Genomic DNA, 20,509 nt, shown 5'->3' with positions numbered 1-20,509 from the left:
GTTTAAGACTCCCATAGCAAAGTGCTGGCCTTGATCATCATGGAAGAATTACGGCCCAATGACGCCGCCGGCCTATAAATCGCACCAAACCGAAATTTTTTTGGGGATGCAATGTTATCTCATGGAGTACGTGTGGATTTCCGTCGGGCTATAAATTGCACCAAACCGAATTTTTTTTTGGGGATGCAATGTTATCTCATGGACTGCGGGTAGATTGTTGTCTGACCAACAACGCATATTTTTCTTATTGACGAAACCGTTGAGCCATAATTTGGACGTAGCGCTCTTAACGTTGAGGCCGCTAACTCTGAATTTCGGTAGTACATTTTAATAAATTCGACTCGTTGTTGGCTCTTATATCTTTCCATCATGAAATGGCAAACCTTACTGAAGGGAAATGTTAAAAGAGCGTCAAAAGATATGGCGTTGTTTGCTGTCTCTATCGTTCCACTTTTGTAGCGTCAGTGAAAAAAAAACCCTGCATAATCTCGCCAGGGTAGTAACCCATTCCATTGTATCACTTATGGTCCACACTAACTTACACAAACTTACCTCGACGCAACTAATGTCGAGCCATCCTTGTTGAGATGCAATAGAACTTGTGCACCTTATCTTTAGATAATGGTTTTGTCTAAATTATAGGAGCGGTGAGTTTATTTGCTTATCGCTAGGTACGATACAAAACTGATGTTTGTCAGTACTTTCTAACTTTTTAAGTCGTTGGTATCCTTCTAAAGAGACATATTAAATAAGCCCAAGATATATGTACAATGGTGTCTCCCTCTACTTTAGAAGTGTCATCCAAAGCTTCCCCCATTTGTAAAATCTCAACACAAGTAATGGATTATTTGCAATACAGTCATTTAAATCACAATTCAACCGCCTTACACACACACGTAAATAGATGTTTAAAAGGATTCGCTCAATTTGCTCTTTTAGGAGATTCATACAAAATGCGGTAGCTGCCGCTGCTATCTGCACCTGTCTAACAGAATTAGAACAATATATTAATTTCAAATTGCCCTAATGCCACATTTGATGTGACGACACAAATAGGCGCGCCATTAAATTTGATTTTTCAACCATCACAAATTGAAGAGATTGTATAAATTAGCGAAAATCATTGAATGACAAACATTGCCGCCGCCATCAAACCATTATCCCATTCAGTGATTCATTCAATCCCCGAAATCGACATCAACATCATCATCATCATTGGTCGTTAACGAATTATAAAGCGGCGGCTGTGGCTGTGGCGATGGCAATGGCAACACTCAACCCATCCCCATAGCAAGGATGGCAGCAACATTAAGCTGTTGCTTATGCTTTCTGCAGGAGCAGCGGAACTGTGTCTGTTTGCCATTCGGCGCTTTTCGTTTGCCTCACGCACGCCTGCCTTATGCAAATGATTTTCGATTGAAATGAACGTTAATTAATTGAATTCATTTGAATTAAGATTTGTTCGTTACATCCCTCTGCGGAACTCACTGACTGACTGACTTCTTCTCCGCCCACCTTCCGCTCTTCTCTGCTATGCGACAATGACAACAAGAAATAACATCGGCCAAATAATGGTCCCCTGAAGATGCAGCATAAAAAGACAGATGGACGCATGTGGCAGAGGTATTGAATGGAAGAATGGAGCTCAACTATAATCATTATATCCAGCATTGGAGCATTCATCCAGCATTGGAGCATTTAATTATTTAAGTATTTAAGCGTTTTAACAACTTCTTGGCCATAATCGATGGGCAACATTTGTTTGCATACTTAAATGAAAACATTGACGTTCAATAAACGGCAACATTGAGGGACACAGTGATTTTTGTTAACAACTGGTTGCGCCCTCTAGAGGCTTAAGTGGTCAAATCGGGAGATCAGTTTATATAGAATCTGCATGAATTATAGACTGATTTGGACCATACTTGGCACAGTTAATGAAAATCATAAAAAAAGCACCACGAAATATATGCAAAATTTCTGACAGGTCGGATAAGAAATGCGCCCTATTTGGGCTCAAAAATAAAATCCGGAGATTGGTTTATATGAGAGCTATAATAAGTTATGCACCGATATTTATCATATTTGTCATGTATGCTGGTCATACGAGAAGCCTTTGTGTCTCATAATAATTAAACTCCCTAGTCAAATCGGAAGATTGGTTTATATGAGAGCCAAACTCGTATCATGTTAGAGACCGATTTGGCCTATTTAAAATCTTAACCAAATTGCAGTAATAATTTGAGAGGGCTAGCTTTACTTTCGACAGACAGAGAGACGGGCATAGGGCATAGCTTAATCGAAACTTAAAGTGATTCTGAGCAGGGATGGAAAATATTTTTTGAAATGGTACTAAAAAAAGTACTTTTTGGAACGAGAGTACTTTTTGTCTTGCACAAAGATTCAAAAAATCTCAATTTTTGTTTTTTTTTTATATGGCGAGGATAAATTTTTCATGATGTGTTTATTACCCTATCGAGACAAGCTTAATGATCGAAAATTTGTATGGAATGGAAAATGCAACCCATTAGAGAAATCAAAAATCCCTGGATTACGGGCACGGGATAGCTGTGAGCACTACTCAAGCTGGAACATTGAGGTCCGATCTGTGTGGTGTTCATTGCTGTCAGGAGAAGCTTAGAAGCTTGGCTTCCGGGCGCGCCCACAAGTTTCGGCTAGTGGAATGCTCCATACGGAGTAACTGTAACTACCGTCATGAACATTTAGCGGTATCGAGCGAAGAGTTTCAGTACTGTGTGCCTATGATGATCAATATGACAAGGCGAGTTATTGGCGCCTTTAAATAACCAATGGCCACCATGTTCCCCTTGGACCGGAAGGTGCTTGCTCACCTGTAGGTGCTTGACGAGGATCGCCACATAAAAATGTGGTTACAAAAACAATAACAAATTACTCAGTACAACAGCCAATCAGACGTGTGGGAGATTCCCAGTTTTGGTGATGGAAATGGTGAAGCAAACTCCCAAAAGAGTTTGCAGCACAATCTTTTTTGGGCCCTCTATATAACCCTAACTGATACGATACGAGATTACAGCGATAAAATTTTTGATTGTACATTGATAGTAAGCATATCTCCCCAAAGGATGTGGCACTGCGGCACGCCGTTCGGACAAGGCTAGAAAGAGGAGGTAGATTATTGAGCTTGAACTTGAATCGGACAGCACTTATTGATATGAGAGTAAAATCCCCGCTGTCCCTAAAAAAAATATTCATGGGCAAATTTGCAATCCATTGATAGAAATACAAATTTCGATCCAAGTACATAGGGAAACGCCCCACCCCAAAATCTCCAAACAAACATTTAGACCGATCGGTATTATTGGGTCCTGAATTTTGAATCTCATGTAGAAATTGGGAGACAAGTGTTAGGCACCACGCTACTCTCCCAAAGCTTTCTAGAGGCGTAATTAGACAAACAACGCGTTCATTCTTTTTAGGCCTTTAGAATAAAACAAGTAAAGGCGTGCTAAGGAAAATTTCAGCCAAATCGACCAAAATGCAGGCTTCCAGGGGCTCAAGAAGTCAAATCGGGAGATGAGTTTATATGGGAGCTATAACAGGTTATAGACCGATTTGGACCAAATTTGATACAAATGTTGGTCATAACAGAATTCTATGTGCAAAATTTTAGCCAAATCCAATGAAAATTGCGGCTTTTAGGGGCTCAAGAAATCGAATCGGGAGATCGGTTTATATGGGAGCTATACCAGGTTATAGACGGATTTAAACCGAACTTGACATAGTTGTTGAATGTCATAACCGAATCCTATGTGCAAAATTTCAACCAAATCGGACAAAAATTGCGGCTTCCAGGGACTTAAGAAGTCAATCGGGAGATCGCTTTATATAGGAGCTATATCAGGTTATAGATAGATTTGAACCATACTTAACACAGTTGTTAGAAGTCATGAGATAACACTATGTGCCAAAATTTAGGCCAAATCGGATGAAAATTGTGGCATCCAGGGTCTCAAGAAATCGAAGCGGGAGATCGGTTTATATGGGAGCTATATAATGTTATAGACGGATTTGAACCGAACTTGACACAGTTATTAAATGTCATAACAGAATGCTGTGTGCCAAATTTCAGCCAATCGGAATCGTGGTTGCCAGGGGCTCAAGAAGTCTAATCGGGAGATTGGTTTATATGGTAGCTATATCCAAATCTGAACCGATGTGGTCCATTTGCAATCCCCAATGACCTATTAAGTATCTGTGCAAATTTTCAAGCGCATAGCTTTACGCGTTCGACCGCTATCGTGATTTCGACAGATGGACGGACATGGCAAGATCGAATCAGAATGTCGAGAGGATCCACAATGTATATACTTTATTGGGTCCCTGATCAATATTCCCAGGTGTTACAAACGGAATGACTAGATTAGTATACCCCCATCCTACGGTGGTAGAAATAAAAATGCTCGACAACATCCGAATTGTTCGAAAAACTCGTTATGCTTCAAAAGGTATTAAATTGTACTACGGTACTCTTCAAATGGAAAAAGTACTGAAAAAAGTACCAAAGTACTAACTTTTCCATCAATGATTCTGAGTGGGTCGTTATGATTGTTTATGCGGCTATCTCTCGTCCTTCTACGACAGTGGTGGTGTATTGTATAAAAATATTACCCTCCCCCTTACCCTAATTTTCAGAAACGCCACATCTAAAAGATGGGTAGTGAGATTTAACCGAAATTTTGAGTGCTATCATATAGTACCCTAAAAATAAAAATTAGGTATCCAAATTTCGGATGGGGTACCTAGGGGGCCACCCCACCCAAAACCCTACCAAACATATATTCAGACCAATCACAACAATATGGGACTAAAATGAAAGGTATTTAGGATAAGAAAACGTATCAGATATCCAATTGTCGGACCAAGTGCTAGGGGGACCACCCCAAGCCCCAAAACAACCCTAAATCGGACATATTTACCGACCATGGCAATATGGGACTCAAATGAAAGATATTTGCGAGTAGAATACGAAACTGATATTCAAATGTGGGACCACGTTTCTGGGGGGTGGACCCCTTCCCCAAAACACCCCCCAAACAGGACTTAATTACTGAACATGGGAATATGGGTCTTAAATAAAAGGTATTTTAGTGTAGAATTCGAATCTGATATCCAAATATGATACCAAGTGTTTGGGCAGCCGCCTCTACCCAAAAACCTCCCCCAATGGGGACAAATTTACGACCATAGCAAAATGGGGCTCAAATGAAAGGTCATTGGGAGTAAAGCACGAATCTGATATCAATATTCGGGAAAAGTGTCTATGGGGCCAACCCAACCCCACCCATCCCCCTAAAACACCCCCAAACAGGTCTTATTTACTGACCATGGAAATATGGGGCTCAAATTAAAGGTATGTGGGAGTAGGCCACGCATCTGATATCAACATTAAGGGCCAAGTGTCTAGCGGACGTCCCAACATCATAACAACCCCCAAATAGGAAGTATTTGCTCACCAAGACAATTTGGGTATTAAAGAGAGTGGAACTAAATATTCACAGTTTTTAGGGCCAATACCCCAAACCGGACATAGGTTGCCCAAAAAGTAATTGCGGATTTTTCATATAGTTGGCGTTGACAAATTTTTTCACAGCTTGTGACTCTGTAATTGCATTTTTTCTTCTGTCAGTTATCACCTGTTACTTTAAGCTTGCTTTAGAAAAAAAGTGTAAAAAAAGTATATTTGATTAAAGTTCATTCTAATTTTTAATAAAAATGCATTTACTTTCTTTTAAAAAATCCGCAATTACTTTTTGGGCAACCCAATATTTGCAATAAGGAGTTTAATTGAGATTAGAAAACGAAATTGATATGCAATTTTGAGGCCAATGGCAATATGGGGTTCAAATAAATGATATATAGATATATGAGAATAGAGCACGTTGCTGATATATTTTCCAGGCTTAGTGTTTGGGGGACCCCCAATCCCCAAAACACCCCTAAATCGAGTATATTTACCGACCATGTCAATGTGGAGCTTAAATAAAAGGTATTGGGGAGTAGAGCAACAATTGATACCCATTTTCGGGACCAATTTTCAGGGGGTCTACCCCTTTCCCAAAATACCCCACAAACAGCAATATTTTAGTGACCATCGAAATATGGGGCTCAAATAAAGGTATTGGGAGTAGAATACGAATTTGAAAGCCAAATGTAGGACCAACAAGGACCCTTTCCCAAAACACCCCCAAAGGGAAAAAATTTTTCAACCATGCCAATATGTAGCTCAAATGAAAGGTATTTGAGGTTAGAAAACGAATTTGATAACCTATTTTGGGGCCATGTGTTTGGGGGACGCCTCATCGTGTAAACTCCCCTAAACCGATGGCAATATGGGGTTTAAATGAATGGTATTTGAAAGAAGAGCACGATGCTGATATTTTTTCAGGGCCAAGTGTATGGGGGACCACCTCACCCCCCGGAAACACCCCTAAATCAGATATCATGAGAATATCGGGCTGAAATGAAGTATTGTATTTTAAGAATGGAGTACACCTTACATCCAAACTTAAATTCGTAGACCAATAAAGATCATATGGGATTCAGATAAAGGCACTTATATTGTTAAACTGTTAGTCAAGCGATATACTATTTCACTAAAAGATCATTAATTGTCGAAAATAAATATTCCAGGGAAACCTTTGTTCCATATAAAGTAAAAAAATGCGCAGCGGAGCGGGCCCGGGTCAGCTAGTATTATATACAAATTTTTTGCTGCTACCACTGTTTTCCTGCGTACACATAATCACTCTGTTGCACATCTGCCAGAAAAGTGTAACTCAATGAATCCTGTTCGCCAAATAAAAGTCAGCTTAAGAAAAGTATTTCATTATTCCCATTAGATTTGAATGCATTTCATTATGCCAACTCTGAAAACTTGGCTGGCCACTTTTTTCTTTCCTTTTAAATGAAAAACGAAGCAAGAAAAAGCTTTGTTGCCTCAGCTAACTGAGCAGACAAAGATGCAAAGTGTTTGAGTGTTTCGCTGCGGCAATGCGTTGAAGTTGATTTCTTTGCTAAAGAATGCGTTTTAATTGGCTTTTATTCGAGTTGATAAAATTTTGCTATTCCCCAGTCAATATGGAGCGAATGGGGGGGAAACTTTTCCACAGTTGGCAAGTTTTTAGTTTCAATTTCATTTTCATTTAGAGCGGCACCAGTTGCTCATAATGACTGCAGTTGTCTTTGTTTCACAAGATTGAATTGGCAAATTAGATGGAGGGTACTTTGGAGATGATAAAAATTATTCGAAATAATTATGTTTGTTAACTTTGTTGTAAGTGTTAAAAAGATTTTTAATTTTTGTTTAAATAACGTTAATTATTATGTCATATCTTTGAAAATGTAAGCGCTGGAACATAATTACAATACAAAGTGTATTAAGTTATAGATAATTGTACGCAGAAGGGTTTGTTAAAAAGGTAAGATGGCCAGTGTGGTTGGCAATTAAGAGTACAAGTGGGACTGAAGTTAAAAAGTCATCAAAAACTTCTCTTAAGGAACAATGGCGCACAATAATGATGGTGGTCCACGGCATCTCTTACCTAGTAGCATGTGAAGCATTATGATAGATGGAATATCATCGCAATATTCTGGTGTTAAATGGACTGGATCTTTACAGTCCTCTAGATTCGGAAACCATATACTCAACAAGTAAAAGTTAACATTCATTAGACATAAACTTACTTACTCGACACTCAAACTTCTTTTGGAACTTTAAATCGAGAGATCGGTCTATATAGCAGCTATATCCAAATCTGAAACGATCTGAGCCAAAACGAAAAGAGATCTCGATGGGCCTAAACAACTACGTGTCCCAAATTTCGGCGAAATCGGACAGTAAATGCGTCTTTTATGGGTCCAGAACCGTAAATCGAGAGATCGGTCTATATGGCAGCTATATTCACATCTGAACCGATCTGGGCAAAATTAAAGAGGACTGTTGAAAGGCCTTACACAACTCTCGGTACTCACTTTCGGCGAAATCGGACTATAAATACGCCTTTTATGGGCCCAAAACCTTAAATCGATAGATCGGTCTATATGGCAGCTATATCCAAATCTGAACCGATCAGAGCCAACTTGATGAAAGTCGTCGAAAGGTCTTAGACAAATCACTGTCCCAAATTTCAGCAAAATCGGGTAATAAATGTGGCTTTTATGGGCCAAAGACCCTAAATCGGAGGATCGGTCTATATGGCAGCTATATCCAAATATGAACCGATCTGAGCCAAATAAAAGGATGATGTCAAAGGGCCCAACACAACTCACTGTCCCAAATTTCATCAAAATCGGGTAATAAATGTGGCTTTTATGGGAATAAGACCCTAAATCGGAGGATCAGTCTCTATGGCAGCTATATCCAAATATGAACCGATCTAAACCAAATCGATAAATGATGTTGAAGGGCCTAACACAACTCGCTGTCCCAAATTTCAGCAAAATCAGACAATAAATACGCCTTTTATGGGCCCAAAACCTTAAATCGAGAGATCTGTCAGCTATATCCAAATCTGAACCGATCAGAGACAACTTGATGAAAGTCGTCGAAAGGTCTAAGACAAATCACTATCCCAAATTTCCTCAAAATCGGGTAATAAATGTGGCTTTTATGGGCCTAAGACCCTAATCGGCGGATCGGTCTACATGGGGGCTATATCAAGATATAGTCCGATATAGCCCATCTTCGAACTTATCATGCTTATGGACAAAAAAAAAAAGAATCTGTGCAAAGTTTAAGCTCAATATCTCTAATTTTGAAAGCTATAGCGTGATTTCAACCGACAGACGGACAAACATGCCTAGATCGTCTTAGATTTTTACGCTGATCAAGAATATATATACTTTATAGGGTCGGAAATAGATATTTCGATTTGTTGCGAACGAAATGGCAAACTGAATATACCCCCATCCTTCGGTGGTGGGTATAGCAAGTAAAAGCGTGCTAAGTTCGACCGGGCCGAATCTTATATACCCTCCACCATGGATCGCATTTGTCGAGCTCTTGCTACGGTATCTCTGTTTAGGCAAACAAAGGATAAAAGAAAAGAATTGCAATGTTATTGGAGCAATATCAAGTTATGGTTCATTTCGGACCATAATTGAACTGAATATTGGAGACCATAGCAGAAGTCATTGTGTAAAATTTCAGCCAAATCTTAGAAGTATTGCGCACTTTAGGGGCTGAAGAAGTAAAATAGGAAGATCGGTTTATAGGGGAGCTGCATTAGGCTATAAACCGGTGCATGCCATTATCGACACGTATGTTTAAGGTCATAGTGGAAGCCGTTGTACAAAATTTCAGCTAAATCAGATAATAATTGCACCCTCTAGTGGCTCAAAAAGTCAAGACCCCAGATCGGTTTATATGGCAGCTATATAAGGTTATGGACCGATTTGAATTATTCTTAGCAAAGTTGTTGGAAGTCATAACAAAACACCTCGTGCAAAATTTCAGCCAAATCGAATAATAATTGCGGCTCAAAAATCAAGACCCCAGATCGGTTTATATGGCAGCTATATCAGGTTATGGACAGATTAGAACCATACTTAATACAGACAATGGAAATCATAACAAAACACGTCATGCAATATTTCAGCCATATCGGATAGGAATTGCTCCCTGTAGAGGCTCAAGAAGTCAGAACCCCAAATCAGTTTATATGGCAGCTATATCAGGTTATGAACCGATTTAAACTATTCTGAGCACAGTTATTGAAAGTCACAACAGAACACCTCATGCAAAATTTCAGCAATATCTGATAATAACTGCGTCCTCTAAAGGTTCAAGAAGTCAGAACCCCAGATTGGTTTATATGGCAGCTATATCAGGGTACGGACCGATTTGAACTATTCTTAATGAAGTTGTTGGAAGTCATAACAAAACACCTCATGCAAAATTTCAGCCAAATCGGATAATAATTGCGACCACTAGTGGCTCATGAAGTCAAAACCCAAGATCGGTTTATATGGCAGCAATATCAGGTTAAGGACCGATTTGAACTATTCTAAGCACAATTGTTGAAAGTCATAACAAACCATCTCATGCAAAATTTCAGCCAAATCGGACAATAATTGCGTTCTCTAGTGGCTCAAGAAGTCAAGACCCCAGATCGGTTTATATGGCAGCTATATCAGGTTATGTACCGATTTGAACTATTCTAAGCACAATTGTTGAAAGTCATAACAAAACACCTCATGCAAAATTTCAGCCAAATCGGACAATAATTGCGTCCTCTAGTGGCTCAAGAAGTCAAGACCCCAGATCTGTTTATATGGCAGCTATATCAGGTTATGTACCGATTTGAACTATTCTAAGCACAATTGTTGAAAGTCATAGCAAACCATCTCGTGCAAAATTTCATCCAAATCGGACAATAATTGCGTTCTCTAGTGGCTCAAGAAGTCAAGACCCCAGATCGGTTTATATGGCAGCTATATCAGGTTATGTACCGATTTGAACTATTCTAAGCACAATTGTTGAAAGTCATAACAAACCATCTCATGCAAAATTTCAGCCAAAGCGTCCTCTAGTGGCTCAAGAAGTCAAGACCCCAGATCTGTTTATATGGCAGCTATATCAGGTTATGTACCGATTTGAACTATTCTAAGCACAATTGTTGAAAGTCATAGCAAACCATCTCGTGCAAAATTTCAGCCAAATCGGATAATAATTGCGTCCTCTAGATCGGACCGATTTGGCCCATTTACAATACCAATCGACCTACATTAATAAGAAGTATTTGTGCAAAATTTCAAGCAGCTAGCTTTACTCCTTCGGAAGTTAGCGTGCTTTCGACAGACAGACGCAAGGACGGACGGACGGACATGGCTAGAACGACATAAAATGTCGCGACGATCAAGAATATATATACTTTATGGCGTCTTAGACGAATATTTCGAGGAGTTACAAACGGAAAGACGATATTAGTATACCCCCATTCTATGCTGGAGGGCATAATAATTCTCCATTTTTATACCTGCCACCATAGGATGGGGGTATACTAATTTCGTCATTCTGTTTGTAACACCTCGACATATGCGTCTAAGACCCCATATTCTTGATCGTCGTGACATTTTATGTCGATCTATCCATGTCCGTCAGTCCGTTCTTCCTTCTATCCGTCCGTCTGTCTGCCGAAAGCACGCTAACTTATGAAGGTGTAAAGCTAGCCGTTTGAAATTTTGCACAAATACTTCTTATTTACGTAGGTCGGTTGGGATTGTAAATGGGCCAAATCAGGCCATGTTTTGATATAGCTGACATACAAACTGATCTTGGGTCTTGATTTCTTGAGCCTCTAGATGGCGTAATTCTCGTCCGATTTGACTGAAATTTCGCACGTTGTGTTTTGATATCACTTCCAATAACTGTGCTAAGTATGGTTCACTTCAGTCTATAACCTGATATAGCTGTCATATAAACCGATCTTGGGTCTTGACTTCTTGAGCCCATAGAGGCCGGAATTCTCGTCCGATTTGACTGAAATTTTGCACATAGTGTTCTGATATCACTTTGAACAACTGTGCTAAGTATGGTTCTAATGGGTCCATAACCTGATATAGCTGTCATATTAACCGATTTTGGGTCTTGACTTCTTGAGTCTCTAGAGGGCGCAATTCTTATCCGATTTGACTGAAATTTTGCATATAGCGTTTTGATATCACTTTCAACAAATATGTCAAGTATGTTTTTAATCGGTCCATAACCTGATATAGCTGCCATATAAACCGATCTGGGGTCTTAACTTCTTGAGCCCATAGAGGGCGCAATTCTCGTCCGATTTGACTGAAATTTTGCACATAGCGTTTCAATATCACTTCCAACAACTGTGTGGTCCTAATCGGTCCATAACCTGATATAGCTGCCATATTAACCGATCTTGGGTCTTGACTTCTTGAGCCTCTAGAGGGTGCAATTCTAATCTGATCGGAATGAAATTATGCATGAAGTATTTTGTTATGATATTTAACAACTGTGCCAAATAAGATTCAAATCGGTTCATAACCTGATATACCTGCCATATAAACCGATCTCGGATCTTGACTTCTTGCCTAAAAACAGAAACTGCGCAAAGAACTCGACAGATGCGACCATGGTGGAGGGTATATAAGATTCGGCCAGGCCGAACTTAGTACGCTCTTACTTGTTCTAAAAAAAAGTCATTACATTAAAATCTATTCAGAATTTAATTTTATGCCCCCTAGATATCATTAGCAGCCAGGCGTGTGAAGGATATGAAGACAACTTTGTAATTGATTTGTGATAATTTCATTAATTAATTCCACCTTGCTGCGTTTGCTTTGCTTTTGGGGGTGAAAAGGACATAGTCATCCAGAGTGATTAGGGCATATTTGGCTAGAGGTTCTTTTTCATTCATCAACTTTTTACGGTGATATGCGTTTAACAACACAAACAAGCTGAAAACAATTTTTTTTTTCTTTCGAACATATCACTTTGTATGGAGACACATTTAAATTCCATTTAAAAAACTTTTTAATTTTCTTAATGTAAACATGGAGCAAGGAAATGCGGGTGGAAGCAGAAGCAGTTTTTGTTTTCCTCCTTGCTAAGGTTTGGCTATATACGTATAAGTAGGCCTAAATGACGCAAATGACAAACAGAATGAATTTTAGAATCTTTTGATAGCCACAAAAAAACCCAAGTCACCCATGATGTCCTTTCAAAAAAAAAAAAAGGAAGACGAAAAAAAAACTACCTGGAAATGATTTTAATCATTTATATGCAAGACTGGATCTAAAGACCTCTTAATCTAGTGCAAAATGCCGGTGGACAGACAAACAGACAGACAGTGCCACAGGTAAGGCAATTGTAATATTTTTCCTTCGGTTTGTTGCTTTGTGTGGCAAGTTAACGAAAAGTAGCTTTTAATATTATTAAAAAACAACACGTTAATGATGAGCTGTATGACGATGACGATAGGAAACAATCACACACGTCTTCTCTCTCGACGAACTGTAAATTGTGCTGGACAGCCTGGTATTGGTAAAATGATGAATGTCCCTTAGGGATACCAGCAAAGGATGCTTAGAAGGTAATCGGAGTATGGGTAAAATGGTGTGTGTGCGTGTGTGTGTGTGTTTGGGTCCCTCGTTTTTATGTTATTTCTGATTCTTGACTTTAATCTATTTTTGTTGCTTTGGCATGATTCAGGGGTTATGTAGAATGTATTCGAATGGTTTTATAATCTTAAACAGGTTTAGACGCTGTTGATTTATATCTTTCTTTAGTTTTCTTTTTCCTAACAATGTCCGTGGGTTGGATATTTGCTGGTTTTAAGCTTTTTCATCTTTAAATGCTGCAAGCAGCTCATGGTAGCAAACATTTTGTGATCCAAGATGGAAGGATATATAAGGGATACACTCAAAGAGTTAGGACTGTTCAAGATGGAATGGCAAATACAATTTCTTTAGACTCCTTTTTACGGAAGGTTGTTCCATAAACATCCTTTAAAAATATATATGATGTTCTTAGTCTATCAGACAATATCTTCCGAACATCTGTCTCTATTGCAATGCGAATTTGCCCCTGAATGTGGGAATGGGGGCACACTGCTCACATATCAATGAGTGCAGTCCGATTCAAGTTTAAGCTCAATGATGAGGGCCTTCTTTTAATAGCCGAGTCCCAACGGGTCACAGGGGGATGGAAAAAAAGAATAAGTGGAAATAAGTCTGCCATTTTGGAACGGATAGAGATATCTTTATGAAATTTTCCATCCTCCAATAAGACCCCGGGACTTCTAGGGCCCCGAAATTAAGCATGTAAACTGGATTACACCACAGTTAGAATCATGAAAATTTCATGCCGTGCTGCAGTGTCACACCTCTTTTGAGAAGAAGTTTACACATGGCGTAGTACTTCCCAAATGTCGCTAGCATTAGGAGAATAACCACCGCCGAACGTTTTATGATGGTCTCGTCAGGATTCGAACCCAGGAGTTCAGGATCATAGGCGGACATTCTAACCTCTGCGCTAAAGTGGCCTCGCTCGCCACCGCTATTACTTTATTCAGTACCAAACGCCATTTAATGCAGAGCACTTTTGGTATCTCATCCTATTTGGCTCGATTTATTCCCATATACTTTTCATTTGAGTCCCATATAGCCATGGACGGCTTACATGCCCATTTAGGGGTATTTGGGGGTGGGGCGACCTTCCATTACATGGACCTAATTTTTTATGACATATTTGTAATCCACTGAAGAATACTTTTCAGTTTGCGTCCCATATTGACATAAAAATCAAATTTATCTGTATGGAAGAGTTTTGAGGTTCGAACAGCCCGCTGGGTACTTGGACCAAAATTCTACTACCGCATTAGTTTTGTAGTCCCTAATACCTGTAATTTGATATCCACGGACGGACATGTCTAGATCGATTTAAAAGGCCATGATGATCAAGAATGTATATACTTTATGGGGTCTTAGACCCATATTTCGAGGTGTTACAAACGGAATGACGAAATTGGTATACCCCCCATCCTGTGGTGGAGGGTACAAAAAAATTATCAGACCCCAGGAAACATAGATAATTGGTTCGTCCGTTTTTGATTATACAGAACAAACAAACAAACCAATTTCCATTTAGTCATGATTGGTTCATATGCCCATTTAGGACCTTTTTGGGGGGTGGGGTGACCCCCTGTACTTCGATCCGATTTTGTATGTCAGATTCAAAATTAACTCCCGAATACCCTTCATTTGAGCCCCATATTGACAAGATCGTCGAATATGTCTGTTTGGCAGAGTTTTGAGGTAGGGCCGGCCCGATGGGTACTTTCACCGATATTTTAATACCATATTCGTATTCTACTCTCCAATACCTATCATTTGATACCCATATTGTCCCAATCGGTCCACTTTTGATTTTCAATGGTGTTTTTGCCATTAGGGGGAGAGTCCGCCCCCCCCCATCCGATATCAAAAAATTATACAGACTATGTGTACTTCTAGACCAACCTACACAATCTATACGGTACAAACGAACCGACAAGCAAAAGGTCGGTTTGTCTTAGGCCCATAAACGCCAAATTTATATCGGTCCACCTTTTTTATATAGCTGCCATATAAACCGATCTGGGGTCTTGACATCTTGAGGCACTAGAGGATGCAATTATTATTCGATTTGGCTGTAATTTTGCACGAGGTGTTATGTTATTACTTTCAATAATTGTGCTAAGGATAGTTCAAATCGGTCCATAACCTTATAGAGCTGCCATATAAACCGATCTGGGATCTTGACTTCTTTAACCATTATAGGGCACAATTCTTATCCGATTTGGCTGGAATTTTGCATGAGGTGTTTTATTATGACTTCCAACATCTGTGCTTAGTATGGTTTAAATCGGTCCATAACCTGATATAGCTGCCATATAAACCAATATAGGGTTGTGACTTCTTTGGCCTATACAGGGAGCAATTCCTATCCGATTTGGCTGAAATTTTGCATGAGGTGTTTTGTTGTAACTTTCAACAACTGTGCTACGAATAGTTCAAATCGGTCCTTAACCTGATATAGCTGCCATATAAACCGATCTGGTTTCTTGACTTCTTGTTTTAATTTTTCTTTTTTTTCACTGGTAATTTTTTTTCGAGAGTATTATACACTGTACACAATGATGGTGGTGAACGGAAACAGCAAACTTTGATATATCCTTTTTATGTTCGAACACAAACACATACATGTACACGAGTACATTGGTTGCCTTTATCTAATCTATAAATCTAATGTTTTGTTAACAGAAAAATGCGAAGCCTATCATTGTTTAAAGTATCAGTGAAAAGATTTATTACCCGCATCTTGGCTGCTATACTTTGCATTGTACTTTTATTCTGCAAATTGAAAAGAAGCCAAGGACAAAGGAAGATGACAAAGGATTGAGCACATTATTACAACTAATACGAGCACATGCGCTGGTGCATGGAAAAGTCTACCTAAGCTTTACACATCTTATGTATTTATTTTTAACGAGTATTTACCTTTGACACTTTAAACCCGTTTAATTTCATTATAAATAAAAAATTTGGTAAACTTTTGTTTTGTTGCAGTTATCTAAACAAAGTTAAAAGATTTAATTGTTCTTTCACTATAGAGGAACGAAATTGGGAGGCCAACCACCAGGGATACATAATTAAGCAAATTTTGTTCATTAATTGTAAGGGAAGTAATGGAAGTCAATACAAAAACTATAGCTGATTTCGTCAAAAATGTTTGCTAAATTTTGTGCTAAATAAAAACAGCACGACATTTTAAAAGGGAATTCGAAGGAAACCCCTATGGAAAGTAGCAGAAATTAGCCTAAAGTGAAACCTGAAAGTCGTTGAGGAGCAAATGAAATACAATTTAAGTGGAATAAATTCAGCTGCCCAAAAGAAGAGACTTGTGAAACTATGTTTCAAAGGAAGCGATAAAAACAAAGAGACTATTGTGTCCTGTTTCAATTTCAATCCCCACTTTATGTTTCCTTTCGACCATTGGTTCAATAGTTCTTCATAATCCTCAAAACCTGCTGTTGAGGCGGATATATACTTGTTAAAAGAAATCCAACAAAGGGGTGCTTGGTGTTGGCCATGCAGTTTCCCAGAAAGTCCTCACAGCAACTCAGTGCTCTTAACTCCTCATGATCAATCGGCTGGACCAACAGCCACAACTACAAGGATCTGGTGTCTGTAGTACCCATAGCACCGCTTTCAAATATTTATGCCACTCTATCCTCATCTTCTATCAATGAGCCTTTTGCATGAGAATAGAGAATCTTTTTTTACTCTAGGCTGTCCACTTTAGGTTTAGTTAAGTGTACTCTACACAATCACCCCAAGAAATGTGCCGATTTCGATAGCTCCGTGAATGACCTTTGCAGTCTCGATAGTTGGTAGTCTTTCCTCTTACGCTAAAATAAAGACTTTCTGGCATTTGTGCTTAAGTCCCACTCGCACTGGTATAATATTTGGTATCAAACGCGCTTATTTCGTTACCATGGTATTCATAGTGAAGCGACCTCATTTGGTATTAAAACAATACCACATGGTATGGATGAAAAATAAAACGATAAATACTGTTTGGTAGTAGATTTATTACCAAACAGGTATTGATATACATACCATACTGTAACTGACTTTAGTATCACAACGAGACTGTTTTAATATCATTCTCTTTATCACTTGACATTTCACCCTATAATGCATTAAAACAAATACCATTGAAAATTTAATTAAAATAATGGTTGTAAAAACAAAAAACCAATGTCACCTTTCGGCCGACCTCGATTCAGTTTATACTGCAAATGATCACATATAGTTTTATTCTAAGAAGTAATATATGCATGGACACACTAACATGCGTTCAATGTGACGTTGTCGATTCCTAATATCAAGGTATTATTAATTAATACCAAATAGTTTTAATAATTAATGCCAAATGGTACTATCCCGGCAAGACCATCAGAAAAAATTTTTTGCGGTGGTTTTCCCCTCCTAATGCTGGCAACATTTGTGAGTTATTATGCCATATAAAACTTCTCTCCAAAGATGTGTGGCACTGTGGCACGCCGTTCGGACTCGGCTATAAAAAGGAGGTCCCTTATCATTGAGCCTGCACTCATTGAAATGTGAGAAGTTTTCCCATGTTGCTTAGTGGAATGTTCATGGGCAAAATTTGCACTTTGCAATTTGCAATTACTTTTTTTTAATATCAAATAGTTTTAATACTTAATACCAAATGGTATTAATAATTAATGCCAAATGGTACTAAATGTAAATTTGGTCGATGAACATTAAGGAACAGGAGCAAGCTTCACACATATCAATGAATACAGTCCTATTCAAGTTTAAGCTCAATGATAAGGGACCTCCATTTTACAGCCGAGTCCGAAGGGAGTGCCGCAGTGCGATATCTCTTTGGAGAGAAATTTTTACATGGCATAGAACCTCACAAATGTTTCCAGCATTTGGACGGGAAAACCACCGGTGAACATTTTTCCTGATGGTTTCGCCAGGTTTTGAATACAGGCGCTCATCGTCATAGGCAAACATGCTAACCTCTGCGCTACGGTGGCCTCCAAATGGTACTAAACACCATATGGTATTATAGAATTAATACCAAATGGTATTAAACAATTTAAAGTGTGCTAAGTACGGCCGGGCCGAAGCTTGGAAACCCAACACCATGGATTCTGCTATAATAGGGGAGCTATATCTTGTTATAGACCGAATTGGACCGTTCTGGGCGCAGTTGTTGAGAGTCATAACAGAGAAAATTTCAGCCAAATCGGATAAAAGTCTGAGCTTGTAAGGGCTAAAGAAATCAAATCGGGAGATCGGTTTATATGGGAGCTATATCATGTTCTTGACCGATTTGAACCGTTTATGGCACACTTGTTGGAAGTCATAGCACAACACCATGTACCGGATTTATCGGATGAAAATTGAGGCTTCCCAGCTATCAAAAAGTCAAATCGGGAGATCGGTTTACATGGCAGCTACATGAGGTTATATACCGATTTCCACCGTACTTGGCACAGTTATTGGAAGTCATAACAGAACACTGTATGCAAAATTTCAGCCAAATTGGACAAAAATTGCGGCTGTTAAGGACTCAAGAAGTCAAATCGGGAGATGGGTTTGAATGGGGCTATATCTAAATCTGAAACGATATGACCCATTTGCAATCCCCAACGACCTACATCAATATTAAGTATCTGTGCAAAATTTAAGCGGCTAAGACTTCGCGTTCAACCGCTATCCTGATTTCGACTGATGGACGAACATGGACAGTTCGATTCAGAATGTCTAGACGATCAAGAATATATATATATTCTATGGGGTCCTAAATCAATATTTCGAGGTATTACAAACGAAATGACTAGATAAGTATACCCCTATTCTATGTTGGTGGGTATAAAAATGTGAAAAACAATAACATCGGCATTGGAAAAGTATCGTTGTTTCGGCCAGTGTACTGATTAATGAGCACTTTGAAATTCTTAAACCTATAAAAGCCCCATTTATAACTCAATTTCGGTGAAATTCGGAACAGTAAGTTGCCCTAGACTTCTCCATATCTGTTTCTAACATACGCTCATTATGGCGCTGTCAATTCCTAATATTAATACCAAATGGCATTAATAATTATATCAAATTTGTTTTAGTAATTATTACTAAATGGTATTAATAACTAATGCCATATGGTACGGAATACCTTATGGTATTATTAAGTTAATACCAAATGGTACAGTTTACAGTACAGTTTATTCGATAAGTGTATTGACTGATGAGCAGATTTAAGTTCTGAAGCCTTTAAAACACTCAATTTTAGTAAAATTTGAATTAGTAAGTTGCGCTAGACTCCTCCTTATCTGTGGCGAGCATGGTCAGATCTCCCCGACTGCCGAGTTGGTAGCGTGTTTTTATACCATTGTGATACCACAGAAGCGACCTTCTAATGGCAATTGCACACACAACCCCTAGTATATCAAGCGAACTACCAACTTTGCTGAAGGGGCGACCTTATTTTGAGGTGTTACAGACGGAAGAACTAAATTAGTATACACCAATTAGAATTGGCTTTAAAAACGAGGTCCCTTGCCATTGAGGTAAAACTTGGTTGAGAGAAGTCAGCCCCGTTATTCCTTAATAGAATATTAATGGGTAAATTTGAATATCAGGCGATCTCCGGAAATGGCTTCTTGCTTCTATGAGCTAATGTCAGCTTCAAGCATTAATAAAATAACCACCATTTCATTGATATAAAGCCTTCTGTTATTGATGCTCCGAAACGTTTCCTCGGGCTATTCATTGTCCACAGCCTGCCTCAACTGGTGTTCCAAAGATCACAGGGAAATATTTCTATACATTTTAAACATATCATTGCAACAGTGGCTTTGTAAACTTATTGCAGCAATCTTTTAGTTTCTTCCTGCCTTTCCTTTCGATCCTCGTATCCACATTTTCTTACTTTAGCCACAATCTGGTAAATGTGGTTGACGACAGTCATGGACAATTCCATTCAGTTCTGCTCCATTACTGATGTGGCAAATTAGCTCATTTCAAAATGCCAAAGGCGAGACAATTGGTCAAAGAGGGATCATTGATGTCATTGGTTTCTGCGGTTGCCATCTATGTTTGAACCTTCAACTTAATGTGGAGTGGCATCACTTAAATGTCTGCCACAAAATTGATGCTCTGACTTTGGGCCAATGTTCTGCCATATGAATGAATGACTTTGATGTCGGTTTGTGTGGTGAATTTATTTTGGCCAATGGGGACCCAATAAAGCAACTTTTTTCCTCAGTGCCAATATACTGGGTCATGTGTACACTGTCTCGAGGGATATGTTGATTGTTTTTTAAACTTTAAGTGAAATGAAGTGATTTGATATTATTTGTATCACTTTGAAAACTTTTTGTTTACTTTTTGGCTATTCATCGTTTGGATGGTGAGGAAGATATAA

The sequence above is a fragment of the Stomoxys calcitrans genome, chromosome 2 (assembly GCF_963082655.1).
Source record: "Stomoxys calcitrans chromosome 2, idStoCalc2.1, whole genome shotgun sequence".
NCBI lineage: Eukaryota > Metazoa > Arthropoda > Insecta > Diptera > Muscidae > Stomoxys > Stomoxys calcitrans.
This window is presented reverse-complemented; position numbering follows the sequence as displayed.